The sequence below is a fragment of the Salvelinus sp. IW2-2015 genome, linkage group LG32 (genome assembly GCF_002910315.2).
Source record: "Salvelinus sp. IW2-2015 linkage group LG32, ASM291031v2, whole genome shotgun sequence".
In the NCBI taxonomy this organism is placed as follows: Eukaryota; Metazoa; Chordata; class Actinopteri; order Salmoniformes; family Salmonidae; genus Salvelinus; species Salvelinus sp. IW2-2015.
Window position 1 is genome coordinate 3,126,773 of NC_036871.1, and position 26,616 is coordinate 3,153,388.

At 43.1% G+C, this 26,616-nt stretch overlaps 1 pseudogene; it reads right to left on the reverse strand.

Moving 5' to 3' along the window:
- LOC111956392 (polycomb complex protein BMI-1-B-like) overlaps positions 1–26,616 on the reverse strand; it is a 49,553-nt pseudogene that overhangs the window by 14,659 nt on the left and 8,278 nt on the right.

Sequence of the window (26,616 nt, forward strand, 5' to 3'; positions counted from 1 at the left end):
ACTTTGCAAGCCAGCATAATGTGACTTGCAGGTCTGATGTGGCCTGTAAACCAGGAGTTTTCTGTACAGTACTTTGAGATATCAGCTGATGTAACAAGGGCTATATAAATACATTTGATTTGATTCTAACACCACTGTGTTAGGTTATAACTAGACCCTCAAAGAAAGGCCTTATGATATATGTATTGTCATAAAGAGTTTAATTCGAAAGACTAATACGGCTGGTGGAACCGTTCATGGACGGTTCTAGGAAGAACCCTTCAAAGATAAAAGGGTTCTTGGTAGATTACAGCATCTCTGATCTAAAGCAAAACTAGAGGGTTCAAGGAAGAACCTTGAGAGGATAATGAGATTCTTGGTAAAACCCTTTACAGGAGGTTCTATGAAGAACCCTAAATAGAGGGTTGAAAGTTTAATACTGTGTGTTTTACAGCAGAGATGCTGTAATATCGCTGAGTGTACAACCATTAGGAAAACATTCCTAATATTGAGTTTCACCGCAGCAAACAGGGCTGCCAGGTCTAGCTAAAAATTCTATCCCAATGACCACTCAAACCCATCCAAAAGACCCGAAAACTACATTTATTTTTTGCAGCAAGAGATTTGCCACATTTATCCAATAAACCCTTTTTCCATAACGTTATATCGAACCAATTAAGAAAGAATAGCGACGTAACTTGTAACGTAAATGAGTTTTTCAACAACAAAAAATATTATTGCGAGGTATGATGTGATGTAATAACGACATTTGAATAAGTCGCAAGAATGCCTGGGTATAGTCGTTAGCCGGGGTATATTGGCCATATACCACAAACCACCGAGGTGCCTTAATGCTATTATACTGGTTACCAACGTAATAAAATAGTAAAATGTTTTTGTCATACTCGTGGTATACAGTCTGATATACCACGGCTTTCAGCCAATCAGCATTCAGGGCTCGAACACAATTTATAATATTAAATAAATCAATATTGCGTATGTACATAACTATAGATAAATCCGACAGGAGAGTTTGAGTAATGCTTGTTGGACAGAGGATCTCAATCTCTGCCCAAGAAACACTTGGACAAACTTCAAAAATCAAATGTTAGGCTATTGRGCTGTTATTATGTGCTAGATTTGCGAGAATGGCTTGTCATTTCTATAGAGTACCACAGTATAAGTCATAAAACTCATAAAACCTAGCGGTCAAACAGGGACATGGTTCCAATCGTTTTTCCACTATTCATTTTTCTCATAGGGGATATTAGAAACAATTAAAATAAGGGCTGTATTTCGTGTAGGCTTACCTTGGCGTGACGTTTTTATAACCATGTAAATCTCTCTCAGACAAGATGACTTTTATCAATATATTCGCCTGTATTTACCCCCAACAAAATGACCTAATTAGCTGCTGATGTGGCTATCATAAAGACCTACAAATGCCATGATGATCTGGACGAGACTGCCGAATCGAGYCAAATGTACGAATCTCTAGATTAACCTTTTCACAAGTGAGTTCCAAATATCTCTAACGGTCGCCCCAGTGTGATTTTTTTTTTATGCACCTGATGTCAGAATGCACTCACTGTTCCAAAATGTGATTGTTATGCAACAGGACAATTAATTGGCGCTACCCTCAAACCAAGGCATGCTGCCTGCTAATTATCTATAGGCTATTTTTCAACTTGTCAATTTCAAATTATTTTCTAGCAAATTGTATTTTCTATAAGAGTTTGAATCGAGGTGTGTGACACCTCTTCATTAATTCACATAGAAGTAGCCCATTTCACTGTTGTGGACAATTTATGTTTGAAGCTTTACTGAGCTGGACAAACTTCTCTCTTAGATGAGAGCCCAAACACTTATCCAGTGTTTCCCCAGATCAAGTACGCAGACATTTGCGCATCTCTAGTCAGAACAGAACCTGCACTAACGTTTTCCTCCTGGAACATTTTACGGCTGGTGCCTGCATTGCCTTCATTGTTGTCTTTTTCCTTACTAATAATAACTTTGGACATGTGTGCGTTCCTATCAAAGTAAGTGCCTTTTTACGTTATCATTATAGTTTCTGTATATCGTGTTGTCGTTCTACTGTAGCACACCGTATGTATGTATGGAGCATAATGTACTGTTTGATTCACGTTTTCAAGTACTGGTGACAGTAGTTTAACATATMTATTGTATCAAATGGTAGGCTACAATGGCAGATAAATGAATAGGCTACTTGATGGCCAACAGATGCATCATGTATCATTCTCCACATTTACTGGCAGTTTCATTGAGGACTTTAACCCATAACAGAAGCACTAGAGGGAGTTCCAAAACTTCCATTTAAAAATGTCCACTCGRGCATCCTTCGATACCCAAAAACTGAGCATGCGTAAAACACTCAGCTTGATACAGTTTTCCAAAATGCAAAGTCGACATTAAAATGGAGTTTAAACCACCTCCAATCAAATTGATCTAATGTGCTCTAGTGCGCCCAAAGCCATTTTTCACCAGTATTTTTTGATGCGCATCAGTTCCGGCTTGTTAATATGTTTCATGGAAAAAGGGTTGGAAAGAAAAAAAGGTGTCTCCATAATGACAATCTAAATAGCCCATCTACAATTGGTACAAGTTTTCACAACATGTGTGCCTGCTGCTCTGTCTCCTCTGTCTCCTTTCACTCACATGACTCACATGACCAATAGTGGACTCAACTGCCTGATGCAGCGCTTTCTCAACAAACACTCCTCCGGCCCTCCCCACCACTCACTCACTCAGCAACAGCCTGCCTCACTACCTGATAGTCAGCAGGTCACAGGTCACAGTGAACAATTTAGAAGTAGCCCAACATCATTTTCAATGTATTGGTCACTGGCAGCATGTTTGCTGCCAGTGACCAATACATTGAAAATGATGTCGCCGGTGACAAAGTAGCCCAATTTGTCAGGAAAACCGCCGACATGGCAACCCTGCCAGCAGATATAAAGTAGMTAGAGCAGAGACTTACCGATAGACAGCTGAGTTAGCTACCAAAGTTAAAGAAGAGCCAAGGATTGGCCTTCAGAGGGAGAGGCAGTTTCACCGGCCGAAGGAGAGTCAGCTAATCCAATATCAGCTAATCCAATATCAATATAGTGAGGTAAATCCACATTTAATTTACCCGGTTTATCTCCATCACTGCTGAAACTCACAATGTACCGGTAGGTCGGTAGGAAATAGAGGTTGCAGGATTCACATTCACGCTCAGCACAGCACCTGGTTTCAGAATCTTGCCTTCCACTGGTTATAACTATCGAAGTCCTCCAGAGTGAAATGAGCACCACATACAGTAGACATGCCCATGGTTCCCTTAACATTACACAAATCAGCTTCAACTGGACAAACCAGTCCCACTTCAAAGATAGTTTCTTGATTTTGGGCCACAAATGAGTCATACCCTGTCTTTGTGGTTATTACTGCACCCAGCCACTACCAAACGCACAGGAGAAGATAAGATAACGTTTTTTGCATGAATTTAGCCATATAGTCTCTTCCATATGGGGCTCCCGAGTAGTGCAGCGGTCTAAGGCACTGCATGTCCGTGCTAGAGGCATCACTACAGACCCTGGTTCGATTCCAGGCTGTGTCACAACCGGCTGTGATTGGGAGTCCCATAGCGTCATCTGGATTAGGGTTTGGCCGGGGTAGGATATCATTGTAAATAAGAATTTGTTCTTAATAGCTGACTTGCCTATTTAAATAACAGTTAAATTAATAAAACATGTAATTATACGTGGATGTACATACAGTGCATTCAAAAAACTTTTTCCACATTTATTATGTTACAGCCTAAAATTATATAAATTAAATATTTTCATCTACACACAATACCCAATAATGGCAAAGCGAAAAACAGGTTTTTAGAAATGTTTGCAGATGTATACATTTTTTAAAACAGACACATTATTTACATAAGTATTCAGACCCTATGCTATGAGACTCGAAATTGAGGTCAGGTGCATCCTGTTTCCGTTGATCATCCTTGAGATGTTTCTACAACTTGATTGGAGTCCACCTGTGGTAAATTAAATTGATTGGACATGATTTGGAAAGGCACACAACTATCTATATAAATTCCCACAGTTGACAGTTCATGTCAGAACAAAAACCAAGCCATGTCAAAGGAATTGTCCGTAGACCCCCGAGCATTGAAGGTCCCCAAGAACACAGTGGCCTCCATCATTCTTAAATGGAAGAAGTTTGGAACCACCAAGACTCTTCCTAGAGCTGGCCGCTCGACCAAACTGAGCAATCGAGGGAGAAGGTCCTTGGTCAGGGAGGTGACCACTGGGCACACACCACATGTCAGATTCGGGCCAACATTACTCAAACCCTGTGCGGACAAATTGCACCTTTTTTGTGGAAGGCCAGAAATGCAGCTAGCAAAACATTAGCTAGCAGCTACATTGGCTAACATCAAATATCCAACTTTAGCTTAACTCACATTAGAAGGACTGTCAACCTGCACGCATTTTGGGTACCATGCACGCAACTTGAGGTCAAAGTACGCTGATATGAAAAACTACTTTGAAATATGCAAAAAGAGGCTTCTAGTTGTCACATTGTGGTTTTTGACTCTAATATTTGAAGTTGGAGCTTAGCCAATCAGAGGTATAGCTGGGGGAAGTAGGGGTGCTGTGGGTGCGGCATTACCCCCTGTGGTGAAATGGCCATATGTCAGCAACCCCTGCATAAGGTGTAAGAATTTAAAACAATATTTAAAACAATTTGTTGCATTATTTATATAAATACTAATGGAATTTGGGTCGGGGAGAGACAAAAAACAAGGGATATATATAAAAACTAATCTTCAAACTGTAGGCTATAACCAATCTTTGACAATGCACTACGGCAAGACTGAACGTTTCCGGTTCATTCACTCCTGTAGGCTAGCAGTTAGCATTTAAAAGATCAAGGTCAATCTAAATCTAAATGTCACAGAGAAAATAATTTAGGATTTATTAAAGTTTGGTGCTAGCCAACCAAAAAAATCTGCCATCACAGAAATCCCAATGGATGAAAACCCTGGGCCTGCTGCATCTAGCACTCGAATATGCCAATGTGCTGAGGGAACGGATCAGGGCACTGAGAGATGGTCGGTCAAGGAGGAGATGAGAGCCAAGGTTTGTACTAAAATACAATTAAATTAAATTAATAACACACATAGACAACTCAAGGGTTAACCACATGAGACATACAGGTAACTGCCAAAATAAAGGAATTCTCGGTATTTTTATACTTTTTAGCCAGTAGTTATACAAGTAGAGCTCACAAGCCAAAAGTGGTCCTCAGAAATGTGTGGACTAAGTCACATATGTGCAGGTATGTGGAACTTGTCATTGCTCTCTCATTCAGTCTGCTGTGTGTACACATCTTGCTAGCTGTCACTCAATTGGCTCGGGGATAAAACTGGAATTGCTAGGGGGCTAGCCCACATGGGGTGAAAATGTAGGGCAAATGGCGCAGCACATCTTCCAGAAAAACTGTTGCTTTCAAACTAGGGTTACACCTTAGTTACATCATAAGCCGTGGTTACACCTTGTCGTCATCCGATGAACATGATTCGATCCCTATCGGATCGAGATTTGTTGCGTCTACACATGGTAATAAAATGTGTCTTTTATCTGCCCAAGGTGTCCGTATTGTGAACAGATTCCCTGGTCCCTCCCTGTAGGCAAATTAATTCAACCTGCCTTGGACCTTACTTAAGACAGAAGCTGTATAAATCGACAGAAAACAGCACACTTTGTAGTCAATAGTGTTAGACATCATTACAGTGCTTCTACACCTGCATTTCTTGCTGTTGTTTTTGTCATTAATAATCAATAATATTTCAAACGGACAAAAGCTTTGTCAATAGAAAAGGAGAAACAAGAAAGGCGTGCTCCCGATCGCGCGCTTGCTCGTGTCTGGAAATTTCCACTGTCCACTCATTGAAAGTGCTGTATCTCCCTCCTTTTTCAGAGTAAAAGCCTGAAACAATGCCTAAAGACTGGCCACATGTAGAAGAAGCCATAGAGATCGTGAACTGGGTCCTAAGTCTTTGTATGGTGGATAGGCTTTCAATGGAAAAACAGCCTTTCAAAATAATAGTACTTACTGGATGGATTTTCCTCAGGTTTTTGCCTGCCATATCAGTTCTGTTATACTCACAGACATTATTTTAACAGTTTTGGAAACTTTAGAGTGTTTTCTATCCAAATCTACCAATTATATGCATATCTTAGCTTCTGAGTAGCAGGCAGTTTACTTTGGGCACGCTTTTCATCCAAAATTCCAAATGCTGTCCCCTACCCTAGTGAAGTTAACAAACACTCCTCCATAAAGAAAATTATAATTAAATACAGGTTCAGCCCCTGGTTCGACTGTGATCTTGCAGAGTTACTCCACCTCAAGAATTGCATTTGGCGAAAGGCTCTGCGCACGCATACTCAGGCTGACTGGCTCTCGTTCAGGCAAATGAGAAATAAGTGCACTCAGGCTATCCGGAAGGCAAAAGTTAGTTACTTTAAGGAGCAGTTCTCTCTTTGTGTCTCTAACCCCAAGAAGTTCTGGAAAACGGTTAAAGACCTGGAGAATAAACCCTCCTCCTCACAGCTACCCATGTCACTTAATGTTGATGATATGGTTGTTACTGACAAGAAGCACATGGCTGAGCTCTTTAATCACCACTTCATTAAGTCAGGATTCCTATTTGACTCAGCCATGCCTCCTTGATCATCCAACATTTCCTCATCTCCCACACTTTCTAAAGCGACTAGTCCTGATGCTCCTTCCTCTTTTTCCCCTGCCCCGCTACAAAGTTTATCCCTGCAGGCAGTCACTGAGTCTGAGGTGCTAAAGGAGCTCCTTAAACTTGACCCCCCATAGACATCTGGGTCAGATGGTTTAGACCCTTTCTTCTTTAAGGTTGCTGTCCCTATCATCACCAATGTGATGGAGTTCAGGTGGGTCCAATGAGGCGAAGGTGTGCGTAATGATAGGCAGTCTGGCGCCCTCGAGCGCCAGCGGGAGCAGGCTTGACAGTACCCGGCATCCCACCTGGGTGAGCCTGACGGGCCGGCCGAGGCATGGGCACTGGACAAGTGATAGAAGAATTTGTATGTTTAAGATAATGACTAAAGTATTCCACCCTGAAACCATATAATTGTATGAAATGTGTTAGAGTCATAATCCAATAATGTGTGTGTCACGACCTGACCATAGAAAGCCTTTTTTATTCTCTATTTTGGTTAGGTCGGGGTGTGGGACTAGGGGGGGGGGGGTGTTCTTATCTAGGGGTTTTATTTCTATGTTGGCCTGGCATGGTTCCCAATCAGAGGCAGCTGTTTATTTATTTTCATGAAATCACAAGTGAATAATACCAAAACACAGCTTAGCTTGTTGTTAATCCACCTATCATATCAGATTTTGAAAATATGCTTTACAGCGAAAGCAATCAAGCGTTTGTGAGTTTATCGATCACTAGACAAAACATTACGAACAGCTAGCAGCAATGTAGATTGGTCACGACAGTCCGAAAAGCAATAAAATGAATCGCTTACCTTTGATCTTTGGATGTTTGCACTCACGAGACTCCCAGTTACACAATAAATGTTCATTTTGTTCGATAAATATTATTTTTATATAAAAAAAACTCAATTTGGTTGGTGCGTTATGTTCAGAAATCAACAGGATCCAGCAGTCATGAAGGGCAGACGAAAATTCCAAATAGTATCCGTAAAGTTCGTAGAAACATGTCAAACGTTTTTTATAATCAATCCTCAGGTTGTTTTTAACATAACTAATCGATCATATTTCAACCAGACGGTAAACTATCAATACTAGAGAGAAAGAAAATGTCGAGCAACAAATTTCGCGCGCATGAACTAATCGAAGGACACCTGGCCATCCACTGACGCGTTTTGATAAATCTCGCTAATTTTTCAGAATAAAAGCTTGAAACTATGTCTCAAGCCTGTTCACAACCTGTGGAAGCCATTGGAAAATGAATCTGGTTGATATCCCTTTAAATGGAGGATAGGCAGGCAATGGAACAGGGATTTATCAAAATAAGAGCAACTTCCGGGTTGGATTTCCTCAGGTTTTCGCCTGCAAAATCAGTTCTGTTATACTCACAGACAATATTTGACAGTTTTGGAAACTTTAGAGTGTTTTCTATCCTAATCTGTCAATTATATGCATATTCTAGCATCTGGGCCTGAGAAATAGGCCGTTTACATTTGGAACGTTATTTTTCCAAACATAAAACTTCTGCCTCCTAGCGTCAAGAAGTTAAAGACCTGGTCCCATTCTGAGGGTTCTTTACAGGCCGGTGGCTGACTGAAACGATAGGAACGGTGATGAGATCCAACTAACATTTGAATCTCAGCTGCAAGGATAAGGTCAGTAATCTTTATTCATTAGTTTGGGGTTACATTCTAAACTTACTAAAATTGACTTAGAATGGACTGGATTAAATTCCTATAAAGCATTGGTCAAGATAAATGTGAGGGAGGATTTTAACTGTAAAATTAACAGTATTGATTTGTATCGGGTATACCGTCCATATAATCTAATGTAGAGAAAGTTTAAGACAAAAATATCTATGTTAGTGTAGGCGGCACTGGGTTACAGATCTCAGTAAGAAATTTTGAGTAAGTAAGTTTGGGTCCGAAATGACTCAGGGTAGTTGAGGCCATTACCAAAATAAACTAAGTAAGTTAAGTTAGTCTAGGACTATGTAACGGTCCTGACCTGTTTTATGTTGTTTTTGTATGTGTTTAGGTCAGGGCATGTGTTTTGGGTGGGCAGTCTATGTTATCTGTTTCTGTGTTGGTTTTTGGGTTGCCTGGTATGGCTCTTAATTAGAGGCAGGTGTTTGGCGTTCCTCTAATTAAGAGTCATATTTAGGTAGGCGTTGTCACAGTGTTCGTTGTGGGTGATTGTCTTCCGTGTCTGTGTAATTGTTTGCACCATACGGGACTGTGTACGGTTTGTTCGGTTTGTGTAGTCTAATGTCCTATTTCGTGCGTTCTTCTTGTTTTATGTGAGTACGTCGTGCTGTGCGCGCGAGAGGGCACGCGCGCAGGACTGCGCAGCCGCGTCGCCCCGAGCGCTTCGCATCGGGCCGACACCGTTAAACGACCTAACATACATCGCACCCAAACACAAGGTCCTACCCCCTGTTTTTTCATTTTTTTTCTTTCGTCTTTTTTGTTTTTTGTTTGTCTTTTTTTTTTTTTTTTTTTTTTCTCCGGCACGCCCTGCACCAATATGTACGATAGGCGTAGCGACAATAGAGGTTGCCAAGGTTCACATCTCCAACGCTCAACCACACCTGCGTCCCTTCAGAATTTGCCCTTCCATGGTTACTAACTATCGCGAAGTCCTCCAGGAGTGCAAAGTGAGCGACCACATACAGTAGACGATGCCCATGGTTCCCTAACATTACACAACATCAGCTGTCAACTGGACAAAACCATCCCACTTCAAAGAGAGTTTCTTGATTTTTGGGCCACAAAGAAGTCCATACCCTGTCCTTGTGTGGTTATGTACTGCACCCAGCCACGACCAAACGGCACAGGAGAATAAGATAACTTTTTTGCATGAATTTAGCCATATAGTCTCTTTCCATATGGGGCTCCCGAGTATAGTTGCAGCGGTCTAAGGCACTGCCATTGTCCGTGCTAGAGGCATCACTAACAGACCCTGGTTCGATTCCAGGCCTGTGTCACCAACGCATGTGATTGGGAGTCCATAGGTCATCTGGATTTAGGGTGCTGGCCGGGCTAGGACTATTCATTGTAAAATAAGATTTGTTGCCTTAATAGCCTGTACTTGCCCTATTTAAAAAACAGCGTAAATTAATTAAAACATTTAATTATACGTGGATGCGACATACAGTGCATTTCAGAAAAACTTGTTTCCCACATTTTATTTATGCTTACAGCTCCCTAAAATTATATAAATTAAATATTTTCACTCTACACACCATACCCAATACATGGCAAAGCCGGAAAAACAGGTTTTTAGAAATGTTTGCAGTGTATAACATTTTTTAAAACAGACACCATTATTTGACATTAAGTATTCAGACCCTTATGCTATGAGCACTCCGAAATTGAGGCAGGCATTCCTGCTTTCCGTTAACATGCCTTGGATGGTTTCTTCAACTGGATTGGGTCACCTGTGTAAATTAATTGATGGACATGATTGTGGAAATGCACCACAACTATCTATAATAAATGCCACAGTTGACAGTTTCATGTCAGAGACAAAAAACCAAGCCATGTCAAAGGAATTGTCCGTAGACCCCCGAGCAATTGAGTCCCCAAGGACACAGTGGCCTCCGATCATTTCGTAAATGTGAAAAAGTTTGGAACCACCAAGACTCTTCCTAGAGCTGGCCGCTCCGACAAACTGACGCAATCGAGGAGAAGTCCCTGTCAGGGAGGTGACCACTGGGCACACAACAAATGTCAGATTCGGGCCAACATTACTCAAACCCTGTGCGGACAAATTGCACCTTTTTTGTGGAAGGCAGAAATGCAGCTAGCAAAACATTAGCTTAGCAGCTACATTGGCTAACATCAAATATCCAACTTTAGCTTAACTCACATTAGAAGGACTGTCAACCTGCACGCATTTTGGTACCATGCACGCAACTTGAGGTCAAAGTACGCTGATATGAAAAACTACTTTGAAATATGCAAAAAGAGGCTTCTAGTTGTCACATTGTGGTTTTGACTCTAATATTTGAAGTTGGAGCTTAGCCAATCAGAGGTATAGCTGGGGAAGTAGGGGTGCTGTGGGTGCCGATTACCCCCTGTGGTGAAAGGCCATATGTCAGCAACCCCTGCATAAGGTGTAAGAATTAAAACAATATTTAAAACAATTTGTTGCATTATATATATAAATACTAATGGAATTTGGGCGCGGGAGAGACAAAAAACAAGGGATAATATAAAAACTAATCTTCAAACTGTAGGCTTAACCAATCTTTGACAATGCACTACGGCAAGACTGAACGTTTCCGGTTCATTCACTCCTGTAGGCTAGCAGTTAGCATTTAAAAGACAAGGTCAATCTAAATCTAAATGTCACAGAGAAAATAATTAGGATTTATTAAAGTTTGGTGCTAGCCAACCAAAAAAATCTCCATCACAAGAAATCCAATGGATGAAAACCTGGGCCTGCTGCATCTAGCACTCGAATATGCCAATGTGCTGAGGAACGGATCAGGGCACTGAATGGTCGGTCAAGGAGGAGATGAGAGCAAGGTTTGTACTAAAATACAATTAAATTAAATTAATAACACACATAGACAACTCAAGGGTTAACCACATGAGCATACAGGTAACTGCCAAAATAAAGGAATTCTCGGTATTTTATACTTTCATTACAGGTAGAGCTCACAAAGCCCAAAAGTGGTCCTCAGAAATGTGTGGACTAGTCACATATGTGCAGGTATGTGGAACTTGTCATTGCTCTCTCATTCAGTCTGCTGTGTGTACACATCTTGCTAGCTGTCACTCAATTGGCTCGGGGATAAAACTGGAATTGCTAGGGGCTAGCCCACATGGGGTGAAAATGTAGGGCAAATGGCGCAGCACATCTTCCAGAAAAACTGTTCTTTCAAACTAGGGTTACACCTTAGTTACATCATTAGCCGTGGTTACACCTTGTCGTCATCCGATGAACATGATTCGATCCCCTATCGGATCGAGATTTGTTGCGTCTACACATGGATAAAATGTGTTTTTATCTGCCCAGGTGTCTCCTAATTGTGAACGATTCCCTGGCCCTCCCTGTAGGCAAATTAATTCAACCTGCTTGACCTTACTTAAGACAGAAGCTGTATAAATCGACAGAAACAGCACACTTTGTAGTCAATAGTGTTAGACATCATTACAGTGCTTCTACACCTGCATTTCTTGCTGTTGTTTTTGTCATTAATAATCAATAATATTTCAAACGGACAAAAGCTTTGTCAATAGAGAAAGGAGAAACAAGAAAGGCGTGCTCCCGATCGCGCCGCGCTTGCTCGTGTCTGGAAATTTCCACTGTCCACTCATTGAAAGTGCTGTATCTCCCTCCTTTTTCAGGTAAAAGCCTGAAACAATGCCTAAAGACTGGCCACATGTGAGAAGAAGCCATAGAGATCGTGAACTGGGTCCTAAGTCTTTGTATGGTGGATAGTGCTTCAATGGAAAAACAGCCTTTCAAAATAAAGTACTTACTGGATGGATTTTCCTCAGGTTTTTGCCTGCATATCAGTTCTGTTATACTCACAGACATTATTTAACAGTTTTGGAAACTTTAGAGTGTTTTCTATCCAAATCTACCAATTATATGCATATCTTAGCTTCTGAGTAGCAGGCAGTTTATCTTGGGCACGCTTTTCATCCAAAATTCCAAATGCTGTCCCCTACCCTAGTGAAGTTAACAAACACTCCTCCATAAAGAAAATTATAATTAAATACAGGTTCAGCCCCTGGTTCGACTGTGATCTTTGCAGAGTCTACCACCTCAAGAATTGCATTTGGCGAAAGGCTCTGCGCACGCATACTCAGGCGTGACTGGCTCTCCGTTCAGGCAAATGAGAAATAAGTGCACTTGCAGGCCTTATCCCAAGGATTGGCCTTCAGAGGGAGAGGCAGTTTCACCGGCCGAAGGAGAGTCAGCTAATCCAAAATCAGCTAATCCAATATCGATATAGTGAGATAAATCCACATTGAATTTACCCGGTTTATCTCCATCACTGCTGAAACTCACGATGTACCGGTAGGTCGGTAGGAAATAGAGGTTGCAGGCTTCACATTCACGCTCAGCACAGCACCTGGTTTCAGAATCTTGCCAGGTGCTTGTAAAAGGGATCCGTAGTGCAGAGAAGTTAAGTATTTAGGACATATTTTAAGCCAACAGGACAGGGAAATAGATAGTTAGAAAAACAGTGATTTTATAAGCGTTAAAATATATGTTGCAGTTCTTAGGGATGGCATATTTCTGTAGATAATGGATCCCACACTATGCAACATATATTAAATTATTGATGGGACTGATTTATGATTAACCCATGTTATTGTTAGATAAAATACAGTGGACTCCCGAATGAGAGATTTCATTAGTACAGATAAAACATATGCTARGTTTAGCATTCGTTTTAGTTTTATTTAATTATTAGAAGATATTTATTTAAATAGTAGAAAGTTGACAGGGATATATGGCATCTGTGGTGATCTAGGATCATTGATAGATTATTACATAGTTGATTAAGTTTAAGAGATTACTACCATAGACATGTTGATTTTTCTAAAATCCATGACTGCAAACAGGGAGACAGTGAGACAACTAGTCAATATTTGGAAAGATTAAGGGATGTATTCAATGCAAATAGTGGATTGATAGATCCCGGACAGGGAGCAGATGGGCCATATCATCAACAGTTGACAATAGTATGTTGAGTGGTATGAGACCTGAAATTTTCTAAGTAATAAAAAAGACTCTGATAGGGTGGGGAACTGACACTTTGGCYGAAGTGAAGAGGTATGCAATTCACCATGAACACAATGGGAAAGAAGAAGAATAAGAAAGAACAGAAAGGAGCAGAGTATCTAATAGTAACTCTTGGGGAAATAGTAGACTAGCATAAAGGAGGCTTTAAGGGGAAGGGACCTAACAGAGAAGGGAAAAAGTGGATAGAACCCGAGGACAGAAAGTGCTACAACTGCGGTAAAACAGGCCACATGGCAGAGGATTGTAAGGCCCCACCAAGGAACAGTAGCCAGAGACAGTATAGGGATAGACAGAAGAGGGAGGGATGAGGAAGAACAGGCATGACTAGATGAGGGGAATGACAGTGAGGATTCAGAGGACACAGACTGTGAGGTGTTGAATTGGRAACCATTGACCTAGCATTACAACAGGAACAGAAACCATACTTGACACTGACTGTTATGGGAAAGAAAAGACACGTAAGAAAGAACAGAGACAAGGAGCGTCAGACAGATAGTAGGAAAGGCAGACGGAGAAGGGCTCTCTCTCCCCCGCCTTATGCTGAGCCCGAAGTGACCTTGATGGTTTGGGAGTATTAGGAAGAGSAGGGGGGGCCAGGAGGAGAGCAAGATAGAGAGCAGAAGGCAAAGAGAAGGAAAAGCAAAGAAAAAGGGAGAGAGATCAGAAGGAATTTGAGGAGAATGAGAGGGAGAGACTGGGAGTGAGGAGCAGGAGACCTGGAGCGTTATGAAGGTTAGAATCTCATAATAAGCCAGGATTGAGAGAAGATGGAAGTGACACAGAATGGTTAGATGACGATGAGGCGATACCCCAATTCCCACTCATAGCCTTATCCAACCCCAGAGCTGGGGACGGAGCACAACCAGACACGATAGAAGTCTATAGGGCATGGACACAGAGGGATGTAGCAAGAGCAGTAGAAGGAGTCACACATCCTAAGACAGGAATAGAGGGATTCAGAAGAGATCTAGAGGGTCTCGTGGCCCATTTCAAATTGAACACAGGAGAACTGGAAAGGGCAGTCAGACAGAGAATGGGAAAAGACAGGGGGACCACACGTGTCGTTAGTGAACGAACAATCTGAGGAATGGCTGGCATTGGGGAAATGGGTTCATTAGGGAAAATGAATTACTGATTGGTAACAGTTACTGAGTGGAGACCAGCATAGTTAATTTATAGACAGGTATTGTCACGCCCTGACCGTAGAGAGCTTTTTATGACTCTATTTTGGTTTGGTCTGGGTGTGATTTGGGTGGGCATTCTATGTTCATTTTCTACGTTTTGTATTTCTTTGTGTTTGGCCAGGTGTGGTTCTCAATCAGAGGCAGCTGTCTATCGTTGTCTCTGATTGAGAACCATATTTAGGTAGCTTTTCCCCACCGATGCTTTGTGGGTAGTTATTTTCTGTTTTGTGTTTCTGCACCTTACAGGACTGTTTCTTTTGGTTTTCGGTCATTCTCTTTGTTATTTTTGTTATTAGTGTTCAGTTGTAATAAAAAGCATGAACACTTACCACGCTGCGCTTTGGTCTGATCCTTCTTCAGACGACGAACGTTACAGAACTACCCACCACAAGCGGACCAAGCAGCGTGGTATGGAGGAGCAGAGGGTTCAGGACTCCTGGACATGGGAGGAGATATTGGACGGACAGGGACCCTGGAGACAGGCTGGGGAATATCGCCGCCCGAAAGAAGAACTGGAGGCAGCTAAAGCTGAGAGGCAGCGATATGAGGCAGCACAGCAAGGACGAGACGCAGCCCGCCAATTATTTTAGGGGGGAGCCACACGGGGAGATTGGCGGAGTCAGGCGATAGACCTGAGCCAACTCCCCGTGCTTACRGGAAGCAGCGTGGTACTGGTCAGGCACCGTGTTATGCGGTAAAGCGCACTGTGTCTCCAGTGCTCGCTCATAGCCCGAAGCGCTATATGCCAGCCCCCCGCAAGTGCCATGCGAGAGTGGGCATCCAGCCAGGGTGGATTGTGCCAGCTCAGCGCGCTTGGTCTCCGGTGCACCGTTTCGGCCCAGGGTATCCTGCGCCGGCTCTGCGTACTGTGTCTCCGGGGCGCTGGGAAGGTTCAGTTCGTCCTATGCCTGCGCTACGCCCGTGCCGGGCTAAAGTGGGCATTGAGCATAATGGAGAGGTGCGAGTGGTAAGCACCAGATCTCCAGTGCTCCCCCACAGCCCGGTTCGACCTGTACCTGCACTCACTCTGGAGGGGCCGGGCTAAAGTGGGCATTCAGCCTGGAGGAATGGTGCGAAGGCTGCGCACCAGGGCTCCAGTGCTTCCCCACAGCCCGGTTCATCCGGTGCCTCCTCTACGCACCAGGCCTCCTGTAGGTCTCCCCAGCCTGGTGGGCCCTGTGGCAGCCCCACGCACCAGGCTGTCTCTGCGTCTCCTCCCTCCAGAGTCGCCCTCCAGTCCGGACCCTCCAGCGACGCCCTCCAGTCCGGAGCCTCCAGTGTCGCCCTCCAGTCCGGAGCCTCCAGAGGTGCCCTTCAGTCCGGAAGCCTCGCAGCGATGCCCCTCCAGTCCGGAGCTCCCAACGAGGGTCCCCAGTCGCGGGGCCCGCTATGAGGGTCCCCAGTCCGGGGTCGGCGGCGAGGGTCCCGCTCTGATCGCCACCCCAACGTGGGGCCAGAGCCATAGGCTGGAGCGGGGTCTACGTTCCCGCACAGAGCCGCCACCGCGGAGAAATGCACACTCAGACCCTCCCCTATTGGTTCAGGTTTTGCGGCCGGAGTCCACACCTTTGGGGGGGGGGGGGGTAGGTCACGCCCTGACCGTAGAGAGCTTTTTATGGTTCTAATCTCTTTAAAAAAAAATCTGATTTAAACCTAACCTTAAACAACTGCTAACATATGCCTAACCCTAACCTTAAATTAAGACCAAAAAGCACATTTTTGTTTTCCTGAATTTTCACAATATAGCCAATTTTGACTTTGTGGCTGTAGTAACTAGTGACAACCYTAGTTCAGTCAGAGATAGAAGAGGAAGCGAGACATACCACTCGCAGTTTTTTTCGGGTTCAATGAAAGTCAATAAATTAAGACAAAGTCGACCAGACCGAGCTGCTATTGCATTGGTGTCTATGCGCGACACACTCAGTTAAGTAGACCGGAACAACGTTTCAATGGTAAGTGAACTATCGTCKTTTATCCATCATTCTTTAAAATTTATTTTACCTTTATTTAACTAGGCAAGTCAGTTAAGAACAAATTCTTATTTTCAATGACGGCCTAGGAACAGTAGGTTAACTGCCTGTTCAGGGGCAGAACGACAGATTTGTACCTTGTCTGCTCGGGGATTTGAACTTGCAACCTTACTAGTCCAACGCTATAACCACTAAGCTACCCAGGCTCGAGTTTAAAGTGGCGGGAGTACAGGGCTCAGAGTACAGGGCTCCTCCCTTGAGGAGGCTAAAAAGAGATTTAAACTTGGAAAAGTTTAACATTTTCAGAAGGAGTCGGGTAATTGGTTAAGGGAAGAGTTTGAAGGGAAAGAGAGAGGATTTTGAAAAGACTGAGGGAGGCAGAGGATGGGTTTATATCTGTTGAAGCTAGCAATAACAAGGGAGAGGGTATGTCGAGGAAGATTGGTGTCAAGTTCAAACAGAGTGAGCCGGTTCCAGWTCGAGTTCTGGAGGTGAAATGGAAGGGGTAAAATGTGTTGTGAGGAGCTCGGCGCCTGAGCCTTGAATTGATGGACATGGTTATGATAAAGATACGTTTGGTCCAGTGGGAGGGAGATTTTTGAAGAGGGTGGAACCAGGCCTTTTGGCTGATACGTGGGTGGTTTCAGGTTGGGTGGAAAATATGGTGGGTGCTATTGAGTCGGTGAAGGTAACCCGAAGTGGACTTGTGATGTTTGCTTGTGTTTCTTTGGATCAGAGGGAGAAGACGCAACTTGGGGAAAGACTTTTATCTTGCTTTGCGTTTGGGTACAAGGCACCATTGAAAAGAGTGATTTCTGGGGTAGCGTTAAGTGTGGAGGTGGAGCAATTTAAGTTGAAGAGTCCTGGTGTTTGTGACGACGCAAACCCGGTGGGGAGAGTGGTGAAACAGAGGTGACACAGTCTGTTCTTTTGAGCTTTCATTCAGAGTTTTTACCTGACAAAATAATGTTAGGATATATGAGTTATGCTGTTAGAGCTMTTGTGCCAAATACACTGCAGTGTTATAGGTGTCACGTTTATGGGTATGTTGCAGCAGTGRGTAGGAGGGAGAATCCAAGATTTGGGAAGTGTGGGACAGAGGAATGTGTAGTTTCGGTGGAAAAATATGTGTCAACTGTAGGGGTGCGAGAGAGGCAGGTTGAGGTGGCCAGGGTCAGAGTAGTGCAGAAGATGTCATATGCTGAAGCAGTGAAGAAAGTAGAGGAGGTGCGAGAGAGGCAGGTTGAGGTGGCCAGGGTCAGAGAGGCAGGTTGAGGTGGCCAGGGTCAGAGAGGCAGGTTGAGGTGGCCAGGGTCAGAGAGGCAGGTTGAGGTGGCCAGGGTCAGAGTAGTTCAGAAGATGCCGTATGCTGAACCAGTGCAGAAAGTAGAGCGGGGGTGGATCAAAGGTGAGGGATTCTGAGAGGATCCCTGTGAATAGTAGATCTGTGTCAGAACAGAGAGATAGGCCAATATGTTTCAGTAAGGTTGGCCTCTCAGTGTTAATAGCAGTGGTTATTACCTGTACAGCAGATATATAACGTAAGTCACAGAAAATCAGATGTCGTGGTGGAAGCTACAGAGAAGTACCTGGGGGTACGAGATTTGACTTCAGAAGAGTTACAGGGTGTGTTGAGTGGTAGTGTCCCATCCTCTCAGGTCGTTGACCTGGGGTAGTGGAAGTAGTGGAATGAGGTGATGGGTTTTAATGAGTGAAGGGTTAGTTGGTAGGGTCATTTTTCCCATTTCCTCATTTTGTATCACAAAGTGTAATGGATTTATACTAAACTTCAGTCGGGGGCGGTAAACGCCATTAAACCTCACCGAAGAAGAATTGATCCACCCTCCATGGTTCAGTATACATTGCTGTGTCGATGGAAACCGACATGGCAGAGAGCTGTTCCGCTAATACAGAAGGTTGTGTTAGACTGTTAAAGATTGGTAGGCCTATCTATGTTAATTAGTCAGTTCTTGATCTGTGCTCTTGAATCAGCGTATGTCAACAGTAGGCTGCTAATGATATGATAATAATAGCCTATAGTCAGTTCACCAATGATAATATGAATGGTAGACCTAACTTGATGGATTAGGTCAGGGATGGAGATCTGAAACAAGCTCATATATATACACATTTCTTGTCAACAAACTATAGTTTTGGCAAGTCGGTTAGGACATCTACTTTGTGTATGACACAAGTAATTTTTCCAACAATTGTTTACAGACAGATTATTTCACTTATAACTCACTGTATCACAATTACAGTGGGTCAGAAGTTTACATACACTAAGTTGACTATGACTTTAAACAGCTTGGAAAATTCCAAAACATGATGTCATGGCTTTAGAAGCTTTTGATAGGCTAATTGACATAATTTCAGTCAATTGGAGGTGTACCTGTGGATGTATTTCAAGGCCTACCTTCAAACTCAGTGCCTATTTGCTTGACATCATGGGAAACTCCAAAAGGAATCATGGGAGATCGATAAAGACCTCAGAAAAAAATATAACCTCCACAAGTCTGTTCATCCGTGAGAGCAATTTCAACACGCCTGAAGTACCACGTTCATCTGACGAACATAGTACATTTACATTACATTTAAGTCATTTAGCAGACGCTCTTATCCAGAGCGACTTACAAATTGGTGCATTCACCTTATGATATCCAGTGAACAACACTTTACAATAGTGCATCTAACTCTTTTAAGGGGGGGGGGGGTTAGAAGATTACTTTATCCTATCCTAGGTTCCTTAAAGAGGTGGGTTTCAGGTGTCTCCGGAAGGTGTGATTTGACTCCGCTGACCTGCGTCGTGAGGGAGTTTGTTCCACCATTGGGGTCCAGAGCAGCGAACATTTTGACTGGCTGAGCGGGAACTGTACTTCCTCAGAGGTAGGAGGCGAGCAGGCCAGAGGTGGATGAACGCAGTGCCCTTGTTTGGGTGTAGGCCTGATCAGAGCCTGAAGGTACGGAGGTGCCGTTCCCCTCACAGCTCCGTAGGCAAGCACCATGGTCTTGTAGCGGATGCGAGCTTCAACTGGAAGCCAGTGGAGAGAGGAGCGGAGGAGCGGGTGACGAGAGAACTTGGGAAAGTTGAAACCAGACGGACTGCGGCGTTCTGGATGAGTTGTAGGGGTTTAATGGCACAGGCAGGGAGCCCAGCCAACAGCGAGTTGCAGTAATCCAGCGGGAGATGACAAGTGCCTGGATTAGGACCTGCCCGCTTCCTGCGTGAGGCAGGGTCGTACTCTGCGAATGTTGTAGAGCATGAACCTACAGGAACGGGTCACCGCCTTGATGTTAGTTGAGAACGACAGGGTGTTGTCCAGGATCAGCCAAGGTTCTTAGCACTCTGGGAGGAGGACACAAGGAGTTGTCCCGCTGATGGCGAGATCATGGAACGGGCAGTCCTTCCCCGGGAGGAAGAGCAGCTCCGTCTTGCCGAGGTTCCTTGAGGTGGTGATCGTCATCCACCCTGATATGTCTGCCAGACATGCAGAGATGCGATTCACCACCTGGTTTTCAGAGGGGGAAAGGAGAAGATAATTGTGTGTCGTCTGCATAGCAATGATAGGAGAGCCATGTGAGGATATGACAGAGCCAAGTGACTTGGTGTATAGCGAGAATAGGAGAGGGCCTAGAACAGAGCCCTGGGGGACACCAGTGGTGAGAGCACGTGGTGCGGAGACAGATTCTCGCCACGCCACCTGGTAGGAGCGACCTGTCAGGTAGGACGCAATCAAGCGTGGGCCGCGCCGGAGATGCCCAGCTCGGAGAGGGTGGAAACGCAATATAAACACCATGGACCACATAGCCGTCACACCGCTCAGGAAGGAGACGCGTTCTGTCTCCTAGAGATGAACGCACTTTGGTACGAAAAGTGAAAATCAATCCCAGAACAACAGCAAAGGACCTTGTGAAGTTGATGGAGGAAACAGGTACAAAAGTATCTATATCCACAGTAAAACAAGTCCTATATCGACATAACCTGAAAGGCCGCTCAGCAAGGAAGAAGCTACTGGTCCAAAAACAGCATAAAAAAAAAGACTACGGTTTGCAACTGCACATGGGGACAAAGATTGTACTTTTTGGAGAAATGCCTCTGGTCTGATTAAACAAAAATGAACTGTTGGTGGCATAAATGACCATCGTATGTTTGGAGGAAAAAGGGGGAGGCTTGCAAGCCCAAGAACACCATCCAAACCATGAAGCACGGGGGTGGCAGCATCATGTTGTGGGGGTGCTTTGCTGCAGGAGGGCCTGGTGCACTTCACAAAATAGATGGCATCATGAGGTAGGAATATTATGTGGATATATGAAGCAACATCTCAAGACATCAGTCTGGAAGTTAAGCTTGGTCGCAAATGGGTCTTCCAAATGGACAATGACCCCAAGCATACTTCCAAAGTTGTGGCAAAATGGCTTAAGGACAACAAAGCCAAGGTATTGGAGTGCATCACCAAGCCCTGACCTCAATCCTATAGAAAACTGTGGGCAGAACTGAAAACGTGTGCGAGCAAGGAGGCCTACAACCTGACTCAGTTACACCAGCTCTGTCACGAGGAATGGGCCAAAATTCACCAACTTATCTTGGGAAGCTTGTGGAGGCTACCGAAATGTTTGGCCCAAGTTAAACAATTTAAAGGCAATGCTACCAAATACTATTGAGTGTATGTAAACTTCTGACCCACTGGGAATGTGAAAGAAGGAATAAAAGCTAAATAAATAATTCTCTCAACTCTTATTCTGACATTTCACATTCTTAAAATAAAGTAGTGATCCTTACTGACCTAAAACAGGGATTTTTTTACTAGGATTAAATGTCAGGAATTGTGAAAAAATGGAGTTTATGTATTTAGCTAAGGTGTATGTAAACTTCCGACTTCAACTGTGTGTGTGTGTGTGTGTGTGTTGTGTTGTGTGTGTGTGGTGTGTATGTACAGTGGGGAGAACAAGTATTTGACACGCCAATTTTGCAGGTTTTCCTACTTACAAAGCATGTAGAGGTCTGTCATTTTATTCATAGGTACACTTCAACTGTGAGAGACGGAATCTAAAACAAAAATCCAGAAAATCACATATGTATGATTTTTAAGTAATTCATTTGCATTTTATTACATGACATAAGTATTTGATACATCAGAAAAGCAGAACTTAATATTTGGTACAGAACCTTTGTTCAATTACAAGAACATACGTTCTCTGTAGTTCTTGACCAGGTTTGCACACACTGCAGCAGGGATTTGGCCCACGCCTCCATACAGACCTTCTCCAGATCCTTCAGGTTTCGGGGCTGTCGCTGGGCAATACGGACTTTCAGCTCCCTCCAAAGATTTTCTATTGGGTTCAGGTCTGGAGACTGGCTCGCCACTCCAGGACCTGAGATGCTTCTTACGGAGCTACTCCTTAGATGCCCGGCTGTGTGTTTCGGGTCGTTGTCATGCTGGAAGACCCAGCCACGACCCATCTTCAATGCTCTTACCAAGATCTCGCGATACATGGCCCCATCCATCCTCCCCTCAATACGGTGCAGCCGTCCTGTCCCCTTTGCAAGAAAGCACCCAAAGAAGATGTTTCCACCTCCATGCTTCACGGTTGGGATGGTGTTCTTGGGGTTGTACTCATCCTTCTTCTTCCTCCAAACACGGCGAGTGGAGTTTAGACCAAAAAGCTCTATTTTGTCTCATCACACACCATGACCTTCTCCCATTCCTCCTCTGGATCATCCAGATGGTCCTTGGCAAACTTCAGACGGGCCTGGACATGCGCTGGCTTGAGCAGGGACCCTGCGTGCGCGGCAGGATTTTAATCCATGACGGCGTAGTGTTTACTAATGGTTTTCTTGAGACTGTGGTCCCAGCTCTCTTCAGGTCATTGACCAGGTCCTGCCGTGTAGTTCTGGGCTGATCCCTCACCTTCCTCATGATCATTGATGCCCCACGAGGTGAGATCTTGCATGAGCCCCAGGGACCGAGGGTGATTGACCGTCATCTTCAACTTCTTCCATTTTCTAATAATTGCGGCAACAGTTGTTGCCTTCTCACCATTGTCCTGTAGCCCATCCCAGCCTTGTGCAGGTCTACAATTTTATCCCTGATGTCCTTACACAGCTCTCTGGTCTTGGCCATTGTGGAGAGGTTGGAGTCTGTTTGATTGAGTGTGTGAACAGGTGTCTTTTATATAGGTAACGAGTTCAAACAGGTGCAGTTAATACAGGTAATGAGTGGAGAACAGGAGCGCTTCTTAAAGAAAAACTAACAGGTCTGTGAGAGRCGGAATTCTTACTGGTTGGTAGGTGATCAAATCAAATACTTATGTCATAAAATGCAAATAAATTACTTTAAAATCATACAATGTGATTTTCTGGATTTTTGTTTTAGATTCCGTATCTCACAGTTGAAGTGTACCTATGATAAAAAATTACAGACCTCTACATGCTTTGTAAGTAGGAAAACCTGCAAAATCGGCAGTGTTCAAATACTTGTTCTCCCCATATATATATATACATCTGGACCATCTGGATGATCCATATATTCAGTTTCATATTCCAAATACCATAGGCTAGACTACTACATTGCATCCATTCATTCAATTATTCTGAAACTGTCTCCAAACATAATTATGAAGAAGACAGTTTACATTATCACTAGACTATCCACATAGACACCTATTGAAATAATCATTACCCCTAGAATAATGTGAAGGCTTCATTGAGACAACCTCAATTTCATTCAGGATCAAACACTAGACTACTGTGTTGGCTATATTGTTTGATATGATTTAAGACTCTAGATTTCAGGAAATGGCCGTTACTGGTTTTTCAAAAATGCACACTAATCCAACTTCCTCTTGTCAGGAAATCGTAGGGAGAGCCCTGATTGTACATTAAAACACTTTTCTAGGTAGTTTCTGTAGAGCAGCCATTCCCATAAGTCTATAGCCTACTACCATTCATACTGAGCATGGTTACGAGTCAGATTAATATAATAGTTTGTTTAAAACGTTTACATGCTTTGCAAGAACAATTTCCTTAATAATCCTGTTTACATGGCCACATCTGAAACCAGGCTACCTGATGGGACTTGCAGAAAATCGTCAATCACAATAAACGTTCTACTACAGTAACTACGTTACTATTTTTGCGAAGCCTATTTGATTTGGAGTTCAGACATATTTATTTGTTGCCATGTGTTCGATAATGTTCCATTTATTCCATTCCCGCCAGTACTATGAGCCCATCCTCCCCAATTAAAGTGCCACCAGCRGCCTGTGGTCTCTTACCATACCACTAACCACTTCCATATGATTTGGGAAATGTTTTGCATAAGTAGAAGCTCATATGCAGCTCCAGAAAATTACACAAGAGGGCAGTGCTAAACTAGGGTTTTGCCTTATGAGGAATGTCCTGCAAACCTGTCCTTGGAGAGAGTTGTATGTGCCTGCAAAAGTGAACTTATTGACATAAATGGCAGGTGGTATTTCAGTGTTTATTCTAGCATTGAGTTGCTACCTGTGTTAATTCGATATAAGTGGGGGATACATGTCCGCATTGTACCCACAACTGCATCCTGCATAGGAATTAGAGCAAAGATCAGAGGCAATACCACCACAATTGATCAAATTCACGGCGCTACATAAGACTGTAAAAAGAATATGTACGAAGCCATCAATGACGTCACCCCATTATTTCTTCGGGGGCGAATTTGAAAATCAGGAAGTGTCATTTTAGCGTGTCGCCATCTTGCTTCATGGGGGAGTTTTTGGAAACCTCTAATGCTCAGTTTTAGCTACTCCAGGAAGGGATGTTGCCGTGTTGTCCCCTCTAATTGAGTATCTCAAGTTGAAGGCCAACCTGGGACCTGCAGGCTGCCAGTAGCAACTGAATTATCCTTAAATTCTTGAAATAATCGGTTCAAGGACATACATCTAATAATAAGAAGTTTAAATGTTTCTAAATACCATTTCACCTGTGTGATTCTTCCAATGATCTACAGTGCCCTCAAACTATTCATACCCCTTGACTTATTTCACATTCTGTTGTGTTATAAGATGATYCAGGCACCACTATGCTTGAAAATAGGGAGAGTGGTACTCAGTAATGTGTTGTATTGGATTTGTGTCACGATCGTTATAAGGAGTGGACCAAGATGCAGTGTGGTATGTTTCCATCCTTTTATTTGGAAGAGAAACTTAAAGAACAAAAACAATAAAGCGAACAAACGAAACGTGACGCTCAGAGTAGTGCTCACAGGCAACTATACCTAGACAAGATCCCACAAAGCACAATGGGGAAATGGCTACATAAATATGATCCCCAATCAGAGACAACGATAAACAGCTGCCTCTGATTGGGAACCATACCAGGCCAACATAGACATATAATTCCCCTAGATAACCCACCCTTAATCACACCCCGACCTAACCAACATAGAGAATAAATAGCTCTCTATGGTCAGGGCGTGACAATTTGTCCCAAACATAACACTGTATTCAGGACAAAAAGGTAATTGCTTTGCCAATTTTTTTGCAGTARTACTTTTTMGTCTTGTTACAAACAGGATGCATGTTTTGGAATATTTTTTTTTCTGTACAGGCTTCCTTCTTTTCACTCTGTCAATAAGGTTAGTATTGTGGAGTAACTACAWTGTTGTTGATCCATCCTCAATTTTCATCTATCACAGCCATTAAACTCTGTAACTGTTTTAAAGTCACAATTGGCCATCATCATCATGGTGAAATCCCTGAGAAGTTTCCTTRCTTTCRGGCAACTGAGTTAGGAAGGACTCCTGTATCTTTGTAGTGACTGGGTGTATTGATACACCATCCAAAGTGTAATTTATAACTTCACCATGTTCAAAGGGATATTTATTTTTACCCATCTACCAATAGGTTCCCTTCTTTGTGAGGCATTGGAAAAGCTCCCTGGTCTTTATGGTTGAATTTGTGTTTGAAATTCACTGCTCAACTGAGGGATCTTACAAATAATTGTATGTGTGAGGTACAGAGATGAGGCTGTCATTCGAAAATCATGTTAAACACTATTAATTCACACAGAGCGAATCCATGCAACTTATTATTACTCCTAAGCTTATAACAAGGGGGTTGAATACTTATTGACTCAAAACATTTTCATTTCTAATTAATTTGTAAAAATGTCTAAAACATAATTCCACTTTGACATTATGGGGTATTGTGTGTAGGCCAGTGAAAGAAATAACTAAATGTAATCCATTTTAAATTCAGGCTGTAACACAACAAAATGTGGAAAAGGTCAAGGGATGTGAAAACTTTCTGATGGCCCTGTATGAGGAACCAGGTGTCCTAAAGAAGAAAGCTGTGTCCCGGTTGAGGCAGAATGCATGCAATTTACATGTCTTACCATCTCTGGGGCTACGAAACAGAAACAAAAAGAGACACATACAAAAACATGTAGTTACTGCTGATGTATTTTAGAATGATGTTACCATTACTACATATCATGAGAGTTGGAGGGTTTAGTATTGTTTTTGCTTCAAGTTTGGTCCTTGCTTTGCCCTTCGGTGGGATGAGAGCTGAAAGCTCCAGCTCAAGACAACAGCAAAGCTCATAATATAGTAGTTGACACGAACCGAGCCTTATATTTGATTCAGTATAATATAGGATTTTATGTACTGAATCCATTACCCCCAACGAACTCAGCCAACATGTATACTCTAACGCTTAGACACAAACAACCATTGAAAATTGGCCATATATATGCACATAGAATTTAACTACCTGTAATTTCATTCCCTAGTATGTCTCTGTGCAGCCTTATGAATAAGTGGAATGGTTCAGTTGGTGTGGCAAATGGCATTTTAGGGCCCACATAACAGCTCACATAACAGGATGTCCATTTTAGAGCATAAAATGCACAGGAAGATATACAACGAGCTGGGTAAAAACCCATTTTGGGCAACTGTGGCTTTGTTCGGCTCAGCCTC